The following is a 19791-nucleotide window of genomic DNA, read 5'->3' as shown; positions in this document are numbered from 1 at the left end:
GAGAGAGAGAGAGAGAGAGAGAGAGAGAGAGAGAGAGGAGACATTGACAAGGACACTTCATCACCCCATATGGAATCAAACACTCTATATAGATTGACATTACGTGTGAATTCCGCGAAATCCAGATGAATTGAGGGGAACATTGATGCATGCGGCGCTCGATGTTCTGGAAACGTCTGTGCCATCATCCATAAGCGCTGAGCAGTTGAGCAGCGCAGATGTCTTTTGTGGCCAGAGACAGTTCTGTTTTTTTGCGCAGCCCTCCCAGGTCTCACTGTGCTATCCTCTAGGAGTTCACATGTTTCAGATCAATAACTTAGAAGTCAGCCTAATTCAGGGGTAGATTTTGGTGAAGCTTCTCCTCCCCCCCCCCCCCCATCCAATCTTCCATGAAGAAACATATACTAGTATCTCGCATTGCCTCAAATTGAAGATAAAAGGAAACTGTGGCATTGATACACTAGTACCAATGGGGCCAGTGCTGTAAATAACAGTCAAAGCAGAAAGCAAAACTTACACTAGTTAGTTTGTATGGTTGTTCCTCACATCCAAGTTTTAAGATATTGGTGAATGTTGGTTGTGTTTGTTTGTTTGTTTATTTTAACTTTCTAGCTGATTTAATGAGAAGTGCCAATTTTTTGATTATGTGCATGCTCATTACCATCTGGTGATAAAAACAACATTGAACATATGGAGTATAGTTTATATCCTCTTCCCAAGTTGATACCAGAATTAAACCATATCAGGAAGGAATTATATTAATGTGCATGCTGCTTCGATCTCTGTAGTTTAGGTCTTACATACCATTGTGGTGATTGACAACAGTAACATAATGAAGCACCTATACAATGTTGGTAATGATGAAGCAGTTGAACAGAGCTGCCAACCAGCATTGATATTCAGTAATTTCTACTGAAGTTGGAGAAGAATTCTGAAGGTTACAAGCAAGTTACTGATTTTAGAAATTGTTGTCTGTGATAAATTTTATTACACTGTTAAGGATTACTGATTTTCACTCAAAAAAGCTGCAAATTATTGATTTTCAGCCATCAAAGTACTGAAAGGCATTTTTAATACAAAAGTTGGCAACTCTGGTTGAAGAGGATCTGGCTAAAGTCTTGATCTTGATGGCTGCTTATAAGCAACATAATAGTGTATTAATCCAGGTTTACCAGATTTACTTTAATTTTGATGTTTCATCAAAGTACAGTACTCTCCGCTTAACGAGGTAATGTCAGGCAGAGCATTTCTTACCCTATTAAGCGGAGTACTCGATGAGCCGGACAGTATGTTTCATTCATGTTACAGCCACCACACACTAGTTATGCACCTATCTGTACTACATTACAGCATGCACAGAATGTCACTTCAGCCACAGTTCAAAGTTGCGTAATAGCCTTCCCAGAAACCCAAACTTCTCTTGTAATGGTTTCAATAAAAACAACATTCAAATCTTACAGAATTTACTCTTACCTTGTCAAAGACCAACAGCAGAGCATACCAGTAATCGGTAATCCATGCTGAGGCATTGCTTGCATGAGTGCAGACATGCTATATAAACATGACATCGTAAATCTTGCATGCAGCCATAAATTGTCTCAATTAATGGCAACTGTAAGCTCCCATTTTCATGAACAATATTCAAAGAAAGGCTTACTCAGTATTCTTCATTTTTAGTGAGAGCTGGCTAGACCCATAGTGATTAGTGTGTCTCTAGTGTGTCTGATAATGGTGCAAGGGTCTGTATTTGGCATGTACATTTAATATACATAGACTACTTCTTAGCACCTCGCAATTTCTTCAGAATTTGTATTGAGGTACATATTTTAAAGACTTTTTCTTCGAGAAACAATGAGACTAAATGAAGGTTGTCTGGAAAATTTCTACCCATTTATCCAAAATGCCTACCTGATTATCAGGTAAATATATCATGCATCAGAACTGTTTATTTGCTTTGTACTTCAGTTATTTAAAGTGGAGTACCCGATTATGCGGAGACTACTGTACTTGTGTTACTGGCCTAGTGCTAGACAGTGTATCAGATAAAACATATCACACCATATAATCTATATAGATTCATACCAAATTGCCTAGCTGTAAAAATTGTTTGTGTGTCAGGGTGGTGAGATACGTGTAGGTGTATGATGATGTTTTATAAAAATGATAACTCAATTGCAAATACAGTATGTGTATCACAGCATCACAGAGAACAGAGAGTTGACAGGGATGCATAATTTCCCCCCCCCCTTTTTTTTTTTGCTGAAATATGGAAGTTTTAGGGAGACTCTGGAGTTGTTCAGTAAATGCAACAGCCTTCTAAGATTGTTATACATTCCTGCAAATGTGCTGGAGAGAGAGAGCGAGAGAGGAAAGTAAAATACCGACAGGGCAACATATGTGCTAGTCTCCTGAGGTTTCACATATAGCATTTCTTGGAAGCGTGTAAGTCCAATTCTCACCCCTGGCAATCCAGGTCCCAGTTTTGCCAGTAGAGTGTAGGCATCAAGCTCATAAATCATGCTGTCAAAAGTTTTGCCTTTGGGCATTTAAAGTATCTGTTTTCGGTTAAAGGGCGTGAGGATGTTGATGTCCTGTTTTCTAAAGATCACAGTTTTATGTTTTATCAGTTCAAAGAGAAATTTGAAGTTGAACCTCATAAAGCTTACAGAGTGTGATAAGCACAAAATTTCTTAACCTATCAACACAAGTTTCTTTTTTGCAGGAGTGAAGCCTGTTTATGAGAGCACTAGTATCCTTCATATGTTTAGACTGAAAAATCCACTTCATATTCAAAGTGACTTTGTTAAAGCGAGAAAATTCAGAAGAGAACGGTCAGAAAATTTAGTGAGAGAATCAGATACACAATGAGAGATTGATATCCTATAAAATCTCACCCATTCAAATTTTGTGATATGATGGAGCATGCCTTAACTGAAGATACCAACATACACTGTGATATGATATTGTGAAGCTCCATCTTGTGTTTGTAAGATGTACAGTTACACATTGCTCTAATGACGGCCAAATTTTAGCAATTGTTAATAACGATTCCAATGCCAATTTAGCACTGTTATGACTTGTTCAACGTACATGTAATTGCAATGATAATGATAATATTGTTTTTATAATCATAGAATAGTCAGGGAAAAAGTTGGCCAACTCATTTGATTTATGCAGGATGTGGTAGGTAATTTCTGATCTTTTCCTATATTATTATTGATTATGATGGCTAGAAAAGCTTGCCAAAATCAAAGGCTTTTGAGGGAATGTACAGGGAATGCACATACTTTAACTGCAGCATTGCTGTATGAGATGAACTAAACTATCACTTAGAATTCTGTTTTTGATAATGAACAGACTTGCAGGAAAGGTTGAGAATGACAAAAGGAACAGATGATTAAATTTTGGTAGTGGTCCAGAAATTTTTATGGATTTTATGAAGGATTTTTCGATATTTTGGCAGGTAGGGTCAATGAGCTTGGGAGTTTAAGCTGCGCATTTTTTAGGTTTTCATACGCGCACTAAAGGGCATGCTCTAGTTTCTGCTAGGGCAAGGCGCGACGCGCAGCTGAGGGTATCCTTATGACGTACCAAATTCTTCTATATTGGGATATCAGGCTATTTTTCAGCATGCATACGTATGGGTGAAAATACTGATCTCAATCGAAGAGCAAGATCATCGGTGAAAAATAGCTGTTTGGCAGAGGTCTGCGCTCTCATCCAGAGTGCTTTTCTAGTTTGTTTTCAGTTGTTCATTTGTTTTTTTTAAATCTGTAACCCATGGCACATATACTGTACACGTAGACATGCACAATCATAGAGGTGAATACATGGTCAAATTAGGCTCCACGTACAAAATCACAACTTACAGATCAAACTGTTCAGATTATAAACAAAGACCCATAACTGAGCACAACTGGATTGGAAAACCACTTCCTGGCCACAATTGGCAGGCATGATGAAGGAAATGTGCTTGCAAGAAAGGTGACTGAGTGTTGCACTGGGACTTAAAATACACTGAGTACTTAATTGGCAAGAAATATGGTTGAAAACATTATTTAGAAACAAGATCTTTATAAGTGTCAGCCCTTGTTGAGTTTTGATTTCATGGAAAACCGGGAATGCCCACATACTCACTGATAGATGTAGTGTTAAGGATTAAAGTGTCATTTGTGAGGCTACTAAAGGGATCCCAGTCTCCTTGTGCATGTTCCTGCTTCTCAGTTAATGAGTTCAAATAGAAACTAGACATTTCAAAAGCATGAATTTTACATATTTATATTGTGAGAGTTCTATCGTGATGACCCAAAGAAATTGCCAAGATTTGTTTTCATATTATCTGCAACTGCTTAAAAGACTGAAACAGATTTGCTATTCCAGATGCAACAAAAAATAATGCTTACAAAGATATTGATATCAATGGAATCCTATTTTCTTTGCTCAGTTTCCACTAAAAAAATGATATCAAATACACCGCCAACACTAACAGTTAGTTTAAGTAGATAGTGTTGATTTTTAGAAAGACATATTCAGCTGTAATTCATATCCTGTCTCCAATATCTACCTCATATTGAATGAGCTTTATTGCTTTAAAGGCATAATTTACCATTTGCAGATGAAACAAAAACCCAGCATTAGTGCTTTGAAATAGTTCTAAAATGTGAGTTAGGGATAGAAACAACCACAGTAAAAATTTGAATCCGTATAATCGATGTTAAGTATTGTTAAATACACAAAATGTGAACAATAGTTATAATAAAAATGTTTCCAAACTAAACCGTCTACAGTTACGGTTTATTGAGAAAAACACTGATATCTCCTTATATTTTAGGCTCTATTGCGAAAATCTTATATGGTAGGATGTTTTGTGATACAACTGACCTACACATATGCATCAAATGTGATATCTTGAACATTTTTGAAATCACTGCTCCCAAAGGTAAACTGGCCCTTTATTAAGGGTGGGGATTTCCAGAGTATGCACTGACCAGTTCCCGGAACTCAGTGTAACAGGGCACTGATAATATCAATTGGCCATGAAACCAATCCTGTCTTTCTATGATGAGCTCACTTCAAGATAACAAATGGAGTTTCTAGGCAGTGAAGTGACACCAAGTTTTGAGAGGTTTATGCTTTAATACTTAACGACTATTGCTTGTTTTTATACCTGCACCCTCTTTCTGATAGCATTTCAAAAGTGTATCTGGTCTGGAGATCAAATATGATAATAATTCAGAGCATTCATGGAGGACACTAGTAGCAGTTCCTGCATTTACTGACAGTTTGCATGATATGATAACCAGTGATGAAAAGCAGCCATTTAAGAAGTGCTTTTTTCTGTAAGCTTCTGCTGTATGTGCATGCATGCATGCCTGCACTTGGGTCTGTTGAACTATCATTTAATACATTTGTTCCATGCAATTTGCTTCAGATTCCACATGCAACATTTTTAGTATTCATTTACCATCATCAGTTCAGTGTAAGTGTCTTTATTTTGGCACGATTACTTTTTTTTTGCGCTGAGTGGTTCAAAAACGCTGCTGGTGGGTTCGTACATTTATGCTGCACAATTGCTTACTCACATTTTCCATCCATTGCGCAAAAAAGACAGGTACTGTAAAATGAATGTTCGCGTGCATTTTATTTTTGCGAATTTCGCGAGAGTCAATATTCGCAAAATTAAAATGCATGCAAAAGTTCATGTCTACACTATATGCAGTGAATGTTAGAGGTAATTCGCGAAAATTTCATGCCGCGAGAAAGGTCATCGGCTCCAATTCGCGAAAATATCATGTTTTACAGTATATTGGTCATACACCTAATGATTCAACCTGTTCAAAACGTGCATGGAATTAGAAAATTGTGACAATATCTTTGCAGATATTAGAATTCGTGCTAGTCACAACAAGTGCAAAATTCACCAAAATTAATGCACCTGGAATACTTCCTGGCAAATAAATTGTATTTCCTGATGCCAGCACTCTATGTTTGTAAATGTGTGGAATATGATCAGTAATAAATGCAAACAAAGGAAAACTGACTAGAAATGTATGTAACTCATAAGTGAACATCGGGTGATTGCCTAAACTGCACACACAAATTTATGTCTTTCTTTCCTTGTTTCTTTTGAAAATATTCAGTCGATTTATTGTGAGTTTTGGAAAAGGAGGAGTAGAGAAAACATTCTCTGATTATAACCTGACTGCACCCTTGTATGGCTTCCAGCTATTAGGCTCCCACTCATCTGACTTAACTTAAAGTGAGTTAATTTCCATGATAGTGGAGCCACAAAGGGATTAAACTTTATAACTACAGATTCATGTAGATGAAAATATGTTCTTAGTGGTCAATTTCTATGTTGTCTTTTGATATCTTGTTAAAGTCATAGACAGCTCTATGAGGAGGGGTAAGGGGTTGATACTTACATTATGATGGATGTAGACAAATCCATCTTTCCTCTGAAATGTTGTATAGTTTGCTTAGGAAGGCGAGGGGGTGAGGAGATAATACAGTCGCCTCAGCTTAATTAGGACAACTCATGAGTGAGATGTTTGTCCTGACTGAGCAACTTTACCGGCAAATCCTGATTAAATAATGGCAACAGGATTACCAATAGAATTGCTCACGTATGTCAGTGTATTCGAAACCCTGACTTCATCCCGTATACACATGACACATGCATTTCTGAGATACGCACCCTCAATTTTTAATGCATTATGTTTTGTGTAAGGCTAGTCCAATGATTGCGTTTGTGAGATTGTGGGTGGGGGAATTGATAAATGTTTGGGTCGAGGGATGATATTTCTAATCTCGTGTCATCCACTGATGCGTGTCTGCATGGAGCCGCTCAGTAGCCTCAATCAACGTAACCGTAATGCGGTGCAAGTGATTAATTAGTGCTGGTCGTCTTCATTCAGTGTTCTTGGGATGGGCCCTGGAAGAAGCATTAGCCTTTCCCCAAAATCCGTCTGACCATCTCTGCATTTCAGAGGTACACCGCCCTCACCTGTCAGCCCACTTACAGCCTCGTGATGGATCAAGACATATTGTGACAGATAATCATTGCTATGTCCAAGAAACTGTACTCCTGAACAAGGAGGTCGACTTGAGGGCTTTTTACACTTGTAAATTTTTGCTTAGCCCCGGACTATCGGTGGGGCTAAGGGGGGGCCTTAGCCCCACCGATAGTACGGGACTATCCTTAGCCCACTTTCTGTTTACACTCGTTTTTGCCAAAGTGGGCTAGCCCCACCGATAGTACGGTACTATCTGGCCCTGCAAAATAGCAGGGGTTAGCACCGCAATTGCGGTGCTAGCACCGCAATTGCGGTGCCAAGCAAGTGAGTGTAAACAGAACGAAAAAATAATCCTGGGCTAAGCGACGGAGACGAAGTGCGACCCTCACTGACCAATCAGAAACGAGGTAATCAAGTGCTGCCGGTGCGTGCGTGTACGTGTACAGTACACAGCGTAATTATGAATATTCATGTGGTTTGGAAAGTCCGGGGCTAAGAAAGACGAGTGTAAAAAGGTCAGTTTTCTCCTTAGCCCCGGACAAGAGATAGTACGGGACTAATTGGCGAGTGTAAAAAGCTGAAAAAATTGGTACGGGACTAACGATAGTCCTGGGTCAGAGAAAGTCCGGGGTTAAGAAACACAAGTGTAAAAAGCCCTAAAGCTTCCCCAGCCCTCCTATGAAGTCGGCAGTGAAACATAAATAATTATAATCCAGTGGAATTTAGTTCACTTGCAAGGGAGCATGAAATGCGTTCCCCCTTTTATCCAACAACCGTTTTATTTTCACTAAGAAAACAAAACATGGTGACATCTTAAGACAACATAGCAACTCTTTACTGTTAATGTGTACATGATCTTTCCCCTCTCCTTATCTTAAGTTGCGTACCAGCACACATACATACAGACATGCAAATTGTTCCTCAGGTTAAGAAATGTAAGCAAAGATTTGTTTGTTTGTTCATTTTTTAGTTGTGCCTCCTCTTATGGTAGCAATATACTCTGAAGTGAAATTGTTATCAAAGATTGATTTGTATGTGTGTGCTGGGCTAATTTCTGAGCACTTTAACTCATTTGTTTTGAAATTTTGCACACGAGGGTACTTCTGTACAAACTTTGATAACTCAGAAACAAGTTTTTTAAGTATAATTGTTATTTTGTGCCACATTGTAGAAGAGTAGAGCAAAAAATTTCTGTGTCACAAAATATCTGCTTACAGTATGGTCATATCATTTCAATAGAGGGAGAAAAAAAAATATATAAAAATATCCTTTGTTATGTTCAGTTTCCTGAAGTGTCATAAATCCGATCCTATTACATATTTCGCTTCATATGGCTTTCTTATTCAGTGCTGTTTTTTTTTTGTGCCAGTAGAGTGGAGCAAAAATTTCTGTGCAACAAAATATTCTCTGTTCACAGCATGAATATATTATTTCAAGAGAAAGAAAGAGAGAGAGAGAGAGAAATATAAAGGAAAAAAACTTTTGTCATATTCACTTCTCTTGTGTATCTTAAATCAGATCCTTTTACATATTTCACTTCATATGGCTCTCTCATGCAACAGTTAATTCTTAGCAGTGTGTTTTTTGAAGCATTGTCTTTTTTTTTTTTTTTGCTAGTAGTGTGGAGCAACAATTTCTGTGCCACAAAATATCCTATGTTTACAATATGGTTACAGAGAGAGAAAAAAAATATAACCGAAGTACTATCTATTGTAATGTTAAGTTTCTTCTCGTTTCATAAGTGAGATCCTATTACATATTTCACTTCATATGGCTCTCATAGAGAGAGAAATATAAAAGTATCCATTGTAATGTTCAGTTTCTTCATATATTATAAATCAGATCCTATCACATATTTTACTTCATACACTCTCTTATGCAATAATTACCCCCCCCCCCCTCGCCCTTATGTAACTGTAACTATATTTTGCAAGGAGATGACACTTGTATCTGGAATATTATTTCAGGAACAAGTTCAAACTCTCTGTGGAAAAAAAAAATCCCCAAAGATTAAAGGCACTCTATGGATTGTGTTTCATCTTCTTTCAAACTTAATTTTCGTCCTCATATCACCGTTGTTTATGAAAAGTTCATTCATAAATGTGGTGCTCCAATGGAATTGTAAAACAGATTTTTGGATGTTAACTACTGCCAAATGATATTTTGCAAATTGGAATTACTGTTATTGAAGGGAAATAAACATTAAGGAGATACCGGTATGTGCCATACATGTGTGCGATTCATTGACATCCTCACTATCCCTAAGTGTCCGTTTGACCCAGCTGATATTTTCAGAAGCTTTTTGAGGATAGGGTATCAAGCGATGCTGCTAGTCATAAATGGCGCTTGCATTGTGCCTATTATGCCCAGCATTAGCAGTTTGGAGATCATTTGCTTACGGCTGGATGTCTTGCAGGGGAATTATTAGAACATTATTCCCTCTGAGAAATACTCTGACTCGATGCTTCTTTTATGACGCATTACATGCTCTCCACATCCCTCCCCCGTCACCCCCAGAATAGAACATAAAAGATATATAATATACTTGCAATACCATTTGCTATCTGTGATGAGAAATATGAATCTTTTTTCTGTTCATCACTATCTTATTCCTTTTGAAAAACCACCTGATACAGAGATACCAACTTTCTTTTTGCAGTATTTTATATTTTTTTTGTCAGATACGCTGTTTATATACAGATATTGCTGTTGTTCCTGAGTAAATATAACTGTACATGTATACTGCAGGTATTACTGTTGTTCCTGAGTAAATATAACTGTTCATGTACTTATTCCCCCCCCCCCCCCCCCCCCCCCCGCTTGCAAGGTTGCATGTTACATTGTGTAATGTGGCATGCTTATTCTTTTCTTCTAGTTTCTTTCTAGTTTTACTGAATGGGGGAAATGTTGACGAGGGAGAGTTCTCTCCCCCCCTCCCTCCCCTGCATTTCTTGGTAATAGCGTGCCAGGTAGTGCCGGTGTTGCCATGGAAACACATGCAATGTATCACGTCAGAATCTTCTCTGTTGTAAATTTCAATCGAACTTTTGACCTTTTGTCAGGACTGATGCAGTCATGGGCATGTATTTTGACTTCTTTTCTTGTGAATAGTGGGTGAAGACTTCACATTCAATTCATTGCACATGGTGTGTAAAAAGTAAAACCACAAACATTTTGGTTAATGAGGATATCCATGATTCCATTCAAACTCAATAAATTCCAGATAATGTCAAGAAATGGCTGAAGTATTGTTTATATTTTTTCAATAGATTGTAGCACCTTTTCACAATGATGCAATGCTCAAGATAGGTACATACAGTGTATATACCATGCCTTATTTCCCCACATGTGATATCCAATTGCAATAACGCTCAGCTTTCCGGCGGGATCCATTCATGTCCCTCTGTAGAGATTAACACAGAGATTTGCTTCTAAAAAAGGACTTAAGTGCTTCAACGGAGCTCAATCATTGGACCATGTTGTCAAAAGTGTTATGCACTATCTGCTGGACCACAATATCATGTACTGTAAAACATGATATATTCGCGGCATGAATTTTTCGTGAATTTGTGCCAACGGCCTTTTTTTGCGGCATGACATTTTCGCGAACTGCCACTGGCATTCAATGAATATAGTGTAGACAAGAACTTTCGTGTGCATTTTAATTTTGTGAATCTTGTCGCTCGTGAAATTCGCGAAATTAGAAGGCACGCGAACATTCCTCGTTTTACAGTAAATGAAATGTATGCCAACTGTACAAGTGATTTTAAAAGAAATAGGAAATAGACAGGCATCACAGAGCATGTTCAGCATCATTGTGTTATCTACCTGCTATCTCTCTCTCTTCTCTTTCCTGTACAAATTAGTGAGATTAATCTCTGATGCAAATGCTGAGACAATGCTAATTAGGCAAAAAATGGTCTTCTGCACATGTGTGAAACAGCTGTTTCCATTGTCCAACCTGGGAGGCTACGTCGTCTTAGTGTTTGCATCGCAGATCTAAAGCTTGCTATTCGTGCAGTCGCGCACAACAGTCATCTCATCCATAGTCGTAGATGTTTACATTGTCACTCTATTAGTGCAAAACCTGTCATTTGTACTTAATTCATATTGACCTAATGTTGATAAGTTGATCTGCATGTTAGTCACATGAAGAAAGCATGACAGAATCAATAGATGTTATCATTGATGGTGTTGGATGAAATACATGTGGTCTGCATTAAGGGGGCTGTACAGTTCTGGTTGAGATGAGGATTTAGCTTTTAACATTTTGCGAGATATTCAGAAACCTCTCTATGAGATGTCAAAGAGCATGCAATTCTAAGGGGTATCAAAAGTTTATTTGATGAAAATCGGTTTTGAAATGGCTGAGATATCCAAAAAACAGGGTGAAACAAAGAGATCCTGATAAAAGGCATGGCCTGTCACCTGTTATTATCATCACTTTTTTGGACATAGCCTCAGCCATTTGAAAACCAAATTTCATCAAATAAATGTTGAATCCTTCTAATAAAATTACATGCTCTTTCACATTTCATAAGAGGTTTCTCATTATCTCACTTAGGAATGTTATAAACCTAAATCCTCACCTCATCCAGTACTGTGCAGTCCCTTTAAGGGGTTGTCAAGGTCTAGTGGTTATATGGTGCACTTTGGATGAGAAAGTCCACAGTTCAAGCCCTGCTTTGGCACTTGTGTCCCCAAGTAAGACACCTTATTCAGCATGTTTCTCTCTATCCAGGGCCCTGTTGCATAAAAGTGGAGATCAATTATAAGTGAGAAAATCAAACATAAATTTCTGAATGCTCAATTCTGATTAGCTGATACCTGTGAATGCTCAATTCTGATTGGCTGATACCTGACTTATGTCAGATTTTCTGACTCATGGTTGATCTCAACTTTTATGCAACAGGTCCTAGGTGTATATTACAGAGTAACTTTAAAATGAGGAATGTTCGTGTGTATTTAAATTTTTCGCGAATTTCGCAAGAACAAAGATTTGCGAAATTAAAGTACATGTAAAAGGTCTTATCTACACTATATGCATTGAATGCTAGTGGCGATTTGCGAAAATTTCACCCTGTGAAAAAGGCGGTCGACTCCAATTCGTGAAAATTTCATGCCGTGAACATATCTTGCTTTACAGTATATTGAAAGGAATCTAGACTTCGCTGTGATTAGATGCAATGGTACCCGGATGCAGCATGTGTGCACCATACTATGGCAAGGCCTGTCTGGAGTGAGATCGCTGGAGGTACAGGCTTGAATCCAGTGACGATAGTCATTAGTAATTCATCAACCAGCTTATTGAGTGCCATGACATGACTGTGAACCATTGCACAAGGAAAAAACAAACAAATAAACATAGAAGTGATCTTCATTGTTATACAGTTTGACCTCTGTTATTTGACCATGTCAGGACCGGCACTCATCGAGTTTGGCTGGATATGGGAGAAACAATGTTTATGTACATGTCAGTACAAGTAGGCTGCCAATCCAGTGGTAGCTATGTAGGTAGTGTACACTGTTACAGTTTGTAATTTATGCTAGGCTTCTTGATATCATAGTCATGAAATTGAAACAGTTTACTGTAAAATTCATATCATGTTTCTGTAGGGAATATCATTGGTAGATTTTGTGAGTTTTGTAGGAATTTCTATTCCATTTGAAATTTCCTTTTTTGTTTTCTTCACTGCTTGGAGGCATCTGGATAGTAGAGAAGTCCAGACAAAAGATAGCTGGATAATCGAGGTTGGACTGTCGAATAGCCATATAGAAAAGGAAAATAGAGTGAAGGGTCAGCCAATGACTTGGTATTGCCCATAGAATGTATGGAATTCTGTGATGAACTTCATCTTCTGACATGCAAAGTAGGATTGAATAATCAAGCCTGTAAGTCTAGTTCTTGAGACTGCCGCAATGGTTTCCTTCAGGAAGGCAGCTGTTACTATTCTGTGTAAAGGGCAATGCTGATCTTCTTTTAGATATTTGGATGATCAGACCATCAAGGAACAGATGAAAGATGCGAGCATGTACAATTTTGAGGAGTTCAGATGGTAACATGACCATAGCATACCTTCCAACTATTTCCATTTAATAGGAACTTTCTGCTTGTTTCACTTTTCCATCTGAAAAGATGGCTGGGTAGCCCATATTCATCTGCACTAGCTGGTCTTCCATGGGGTCCAGTTGGGTGTGAGATGGGACCACTTCACCATGTTATGCACCCTGCTCTTTGTTATTAATGAATGAAGCAGGATTTTTATGTGCATGAGTTGTGACTCTCTCACACACAGGACCTCCATTCTATGTCCAATCCGAGGGACAAAGCTTCTTTCTTCTTTAAATACTAAAGGAGACTCTAGGATTACACATAGCATTACTCAGTTAGACTTTTGAATTGAACCCAGGTCATTTGGATTGAACCCAGGTCATTTGGATCTGGAGGCAGATGCACTACCGACTGAGCCAAATCACCACTCTTTGGAAAGTAGAGGCTTCATTCAACGTTGCATTCCTATTTTTTATCAGTACCTGCTCATAAAGTGAAGTAATGCATGGGAGATAGGTAAAAATTCCTATTTTGGATTATTTTCTCTTAGTTATTGTTATTTCTTGTATTTCATGGTTGACAGGTAAATCCACAGTCATATTTGCAGCTTTGTTTACTCTTATGCAGATCCTATCTGAGTGTGTAAGATTGTTTTACAGGATTAAAGGGATTGACTAGATTTTCACTAAGAAACTATGCAGAATGGCCAGGTGCCTATGTTTCCATTCACCCATGCTTGTAACTCTTGTAAGGGCAAACGACTCAGACAAGAATGAGATAACTTGCTCTTCAAGCAGCTTGTAAGAGGCACATTACTAGTTTTGATAAGTTTGCAGTAAGCAGATGGTGATCATTGATAGACAGTGCAAGTGTTTTCCCTTCATTTATTTTCCTCATGGAATCTAGCAGGTTTTAGAAGTTTGAATGCTAAAATTTGACATTTTCCCTTACACTGATTTCCTCACTATTTAGATGTTGGAACATTGCAGAATCTTTGACCCCAGTATGGTCTCCCCTGGGATGATATTCATTCTTTCAGCTTCAGGATGTCACATGGAAAGAATTAAAGAAAAGGAAGAAAAATGAGAGAGAGATAATTGGCACTTACCATATGTGTTTGCTGTTCAAACGTGCCAGTTTATTAGATATTAATGAATAGTTTTATGGGTTTTCCATGTAATCACGCTCATACTCTCTCACCAGAATGTCTGTCTTCTCTCCTGTCATGGACATGAAAATATAATTTGTTTCCTTTGTTTGTCATGTCCATGGAGATATGCATGCACTGAAATTCTATTCCCGCCTGTCCCACCTTAATAATAAGGCCCTCTGAAATTCTGAGAGTTCCCCTACATTAATGTCAACTTGTGCTGAAGGCAACAAACAAGGGCAACTTCCAAGAATTGTAGAATTTATCTTTGACCACCGAAGGCTAGACATCTGGGTGGCAGCTGGTCTATGCCAGGCTTCATGATAATAAGTGAACATCCAGTTTAAGTCTCTCAGGCCCACTACCTCAAAATGACATTGCCATGCATAGTACAAATGGGTTAATGAACAGATCTACCGATTGGTGTGCACACATACTGTAGATACCATACAGTGTTTGTAGGGGCTGCTATCTACTGAAGATGAAAACATGTTTTGAAGCCTAAACCTTGTTGATCTGTACAGGATAATACTGTACATGATCTTGGAATAGCAAACATACAAAGTCTTAGTTGTTGATGGTGTATCTGGCTGATGATGAGTATGTAAATCATGTTTTGCAGCACTGTCTTGATCGATAAAAGAGTGAAATGATTGGTCACGATATTCACTTGGTCATTGAAATCCTTGTCAGTCATATTTGGTACAATCGCATTTGGATTTGTTTGTTTGTTTGTTTTTTGTCACGAAATAACTTGTATGGGCTGGTTAGACTGTTCTATAAGGATGCTGACAGCTCCAGTCTTTTATACTTCAGACACCCTTGATGTTTTATCAGTTAAAAAGACCAAACAAAAAACTGATTTGAGAAAGAGTTATTTACCCCAGGTGCTTTTTTTTTTTTTGCCATCTGATGCACTTTCACCTTGAGCAGAAGGGGCTGTTGCTACAGATTGGCTCATCTGCTTTTAGATCCAGTGTGGAATGTAGTTATAGAATTCGCCCCACAGGTGATTGAAATCATCAAGTAAGAACTGATTGATTTAAAAAAACTGAAAAAGATGAGACAAGTTGATAGAGTATTGACACTTTGGCTCTTGAATGTTAGTTCATCCCCTAACACGGCATTACAAGACATTTAGACTTGAGTGGAGAGGATCAAATCATCTTCAACAAGATGAATGTCTCTATATTCTTCAGTACTATCATGCATTGGTATTGCAGTCATGATATGCAACTAGGTGTTTTGTCTTATGAAGACACATGTATGTACGGCTCCTAGCTCATTGTTCCAACTCTGTATCTAAGTACATGTGGCCATGTGTCTGATTGCATTATGGTATCATGAAGTCAAGGGTCATCAGTTAAGGTCAAAGTTGAAATTTCACAACATACAGAGGAGCTCAGAAAGTGATTTACAAAAATTAATAAACTAACAACGTCCCTTTGTTCTCTAGAGCTCAGTATTTGTGTGTTATGGCATTTGGCCAATTGCATAGTGGCGGCAAGAAGTTTAGGGTCACTGGTCAAAGTCAGAGTTGAACTTCCACTGTCTACAGATTACCTCAGGAAGTACTTGATGAAAACTTGTGTTAACAGTGGATGTAGCATTCTAGGACACTTTGATCACAGTGTCAAAGTCTTCCATATTGCCATTCTTTCAGTAGTTGTTCGTGTGAAATTGAATAAGGTTTGATAGATTTTATGCAAAGTTTATGCTCTGTGGAAAATGCTCCAGGGGCACATGCCATAGTTCGATCAGATATTTGATAAATATGAATTAGGACCAAAAAAAGAAAATGTCCTAGTGTAACCATTGGTTATTATTCTTTTGATTTAACTTTAAATTCAATGGATCTGTCTCAACTCTTGAAATGTCTTAGCGTGGCACATGAGTAGCTTCATGCAGAAGTGGTATAGACAGCTTTTCAAGAGAAAACCATTTCAGGGCACTGTTTCATCAAAGTTGTCAGCCCTGACAAGTAGTCAGTCTCTGACAATCACCGAAGTAACAGTCAGTGACCAGAGCTTCTTAGCCAATCAAAACCAAGGATTTTACTAAAATTGTCAGTGATAGACAACTTGTCAGCGCTGACTAAATTGATGAAACACCCTCCAGGTTTGGGGTGGCTCTGGCTGCGTTCATGCGAAACTAGAATTGCGTTTCTAAACACGTTTAGTCGCTAAACGTGTTTAGTTGCGTTGCGTTCATGCGATTTTTCCATTTAAACGCTTTTCAAAATGCCGATTTGAAATGCGGAAAAAAAGGGCGTTTTGAATCATGATTCTGCCAGAATCACGATCGCAGAAACCGCATGAACGCAACCGTGATTTCAATAATGATTCTATGACGTCATTGTGCGCTGTGCGCATGCGTGTCTCATGGGGTACTAAAGTACAGTATCCCACAGCTTCTTGTTCTGTTCGCGCACTTGTGTACATCTTAATCGTGTGTTTCGGTACTATACTTGAATTTGTTGGTTTACATCAACGCCATACACCGATTCTATGCTAGTATCTAACTGTTTGATATAATAATACATGTAATTACTCTCCGATTGAGTTGATAATAGTAATGGCTGCAGCGCTGTGTCTACCAAGGGAAACAATTGGAGAGACAAAGAATCAAGATTTTTCGATCTGTTGGCAGAGCCTGAATGCCACAGCTTATTGGAAGGTATTCACCGAAATATAAACGTAAAGGCCTATAATAAACTGACTGATCAGTTGGCATAAGGTGGTCTGGCTCGAGTTGCAGAGACAAGGTCAAACTGCACAGTATGCTGCACAATGGCAAAGAATGAGCAGAGCCAGAATCAGCGTTGCGAAAGCCCGCATGAACACTCTTCCGCTGAGACCGTGATTTGAAACGCCGTTTTGAATCATGATTCATGTTTGTGATTCTGGCTACGAAATTCGCATGAACGCGGCCTCTAGCCACACAGTGCAGGAAGTGTGACTTGTTCATGTGGGACCTTATAAGCCAAATAAACAACACTTACAAGCCAAATAAACAACACTTACAAGTAACATGCGCACATACAAATGCACAAGTCTATCCTCTCAATTGTTATCAATTATGACTGCAACTGTTACATGTATGCGTGAGTACCAGGAATGTGACGGGATGTGGTTGATGTACGAGCATTGGCGTGAGGAAAGAGATGATTACAAAATCTGGAATGATTCATTTTTTAATTTTTTTTTTTTTCAAATGATGAACAAGGATTGGAGGAACCGTTTTCTGAGATCTGTCGATCCATATTCATCCAAGCTCGTGTTGAGCCAGAATGATAATGCTCATACAAGGATCCTGGTAGACGTATCACTTTCACTTGGGGGCATGGGAGGTATTTGGGTCAGATCAGGAGAGTGAAGTATGTTGGTTTAAGGTGCCAGAGCTCGTAAGGATCACAATGAAAATCAGACGTGTGCTGTCATGTCTAATTCATCCCTGGGACTGAGTGGCAACTTAAAAGCCAGTGTTGTTTTGGGGTGTTTTAAATTCACTCTTCTCAAATTTCACTATAAAAATCATTTTCCTGGCTTCATATCATTTTTCTGTGCTGGTGGAGTGTGATATGGAAACAGTATACATACAAAGTACCCACTCATATGTAAAGATAGATAGTTACACTGTAGATATAGTAGATAATATTCATACGTAATTTTGAGGCATTTTATAAAATAATTTCTCCCATCTACCCATGGGCATTCAAGCAGTAGCCCTACACTTCAGAACAGACAAGTACTCATTCACACTACTGGTCCAACCTTGAGGTTTAGACATCTCAGGCAAGAAGCCAAAGAGGGTTTGTACCACATTGAGATATTGAATATACAATGTATGTGGTACATGTATCTGCAGCAAAATTTGACACCTGCATTGCTAAGTATCCAATACCATATCTGGTAGAAATTTGGTAGAAATTGTAAGGAGTCGCAGGAAAAGGTCTCTCTCTTTTAACCCTCACACCTACATGTACAATTTGTAGCTGTAATTTGCCATGCCAGTTTCACATCATTCCATTTGAAGTTTGCCAAAACACCATGTGTGATGACGTGACAATTTCACTTTCAAGGTCATCATGTTACAACATGGGAATCAGAATTTTAATTACTTTGAAAGAGTTGTTGCGCAATTTTTGTGCTAATTCTTTCTCTTTTAGAAGCAAGTATAAGTGTGTGCCAGGTGGCCAAGAATGCACGGTATTCTTGGAGATGTTGTGGCTTAGTGGATGAGACCACAGATTATCAGTCATGAGGTCCTTGGTTCAAGTCCCCTGGCTGCAGTGGTTGTGCCCTGAGGCAAGACATGTTATCTTCATTGCCTAGACCTTCGTAGGGGACATAATGCCACAAGTCCTGTGGTTTCTTGCTCATTATTAATATTAAAAGCACTTGGTACTTGTACTTCCTTAACGATCGTGTAAAACAAATTCTAAAAGATAATATGAAATTACAGCAGTCAGCATGGGTATGAAGACTGCATAGAAACCTGTTTATAGAATGTACAATTATGTGTATAGTGCACATATAAGATTGATGGTATACACACTGATCCGACTTGGCAGCATGATCTACGTTTGCCGCAGTGTCCCACATGCTTACATGAATGGTGAATGCATGCTAGATATTGCTGCCGGCTCGCGGGACACCGCAGTAATGCCTGACACAAATCAATCTTCGTATTTAGTCCGTAGATGGCTTTAAAGTGATCATTCATCGTGACATACTTAATTTTGACAGTTATCGTTTCTTTCCTGTTGTGATATCATGAATGCCTACTAGTATTATGCATGTTTCTACAATGTTTGTGAGCTATGAATACATAACTTATTTGATAGTGTAACATTTTGCTGATATCTCTTCATGTTTCAGTTATTATCCTTTGTTATACAGTTCGACCTCGATTATCCGGCCATGTCGGGACAGGCGCTCATCCGGATAAGTGAATTGGCCGGATATGGGAGACACAATGTTAATGTATATAGCTGCCGTCCAAGCTGCTGTCCCAGTGCACTGGCAGCTAGGCAGGTAGCGTACCCTGCAATGGTGGTGTAAGCTATGCTAGCCTGTGCAAAATTGTAGTCCCTTCTTCACAAAAATAAAGTATATGTTTATGTGAAAATCATACATGTTTTACCTCATTAGATATTGAGAAAACTATCATGAAAGTCACTGTTTTTTCTCAATTTTTGGATGAAAAAAAAAGGTCCTTCACTGCCTGAACGTGTCCAGATAATAGAGATTTCCGGATAAAAGGAGGCTGGATAATCAAGGTCGAACTGTAATACCAACCAACAAGGAGAATCTCATGAAAAAATAAAGACCTCATGTATTCCAGGCAGTCCTTGGGGTTCTGGTTTTCACATTATGATATCATTCTATTTTGTATGCCTTGGTGCTCAAGTGTTTTTGTTTTTTAACCCGTTGAGGACTGACTGATTTTGCTACGACACCCATTTCCCATAGACCCCTGCCTGAGTATACTTGGGACTCGTCCTCAACGGGTTAATGATTATCAGGACTTGATGATCGTGTAACTGAAATGCAGTGACTGACTGATGGACT

General features: G+C 38.5%; 1 protein-coding gene across 1 annotated transcript in view; it reads left to right on the top strand.

Moving 5' to 3' along the window:
- LOC140232149 (protein CLEC16A-like) overlaps nucleotides 1–19791 on the top strand; it is a 242261-nt gene that overhangs the window by 78352 nt on the left and 144118 nt on the right. The window lies entirely within an intron of this gene.

The sequence above is a fragment of the Diadema setosum genome, chromosome 8, assembly GCF_964275005.1.
Source record: "Diadema setosum chromosome 8, eeDiaSeto1, whole genome shotgun sequence".
In the NCBI taxonomy this organism is placed as follows: domain Eukaryota; kingdom Metazoa; phylum Echinodermata; class Echinoidea; order Diadematoida; family Diadematidae; genus Diadema; species Diadema setosum.
Note: the sequence above shows the minus strand (reverse complement) of the source record. Positions and strands in the feature narration are given on the sequence as shown.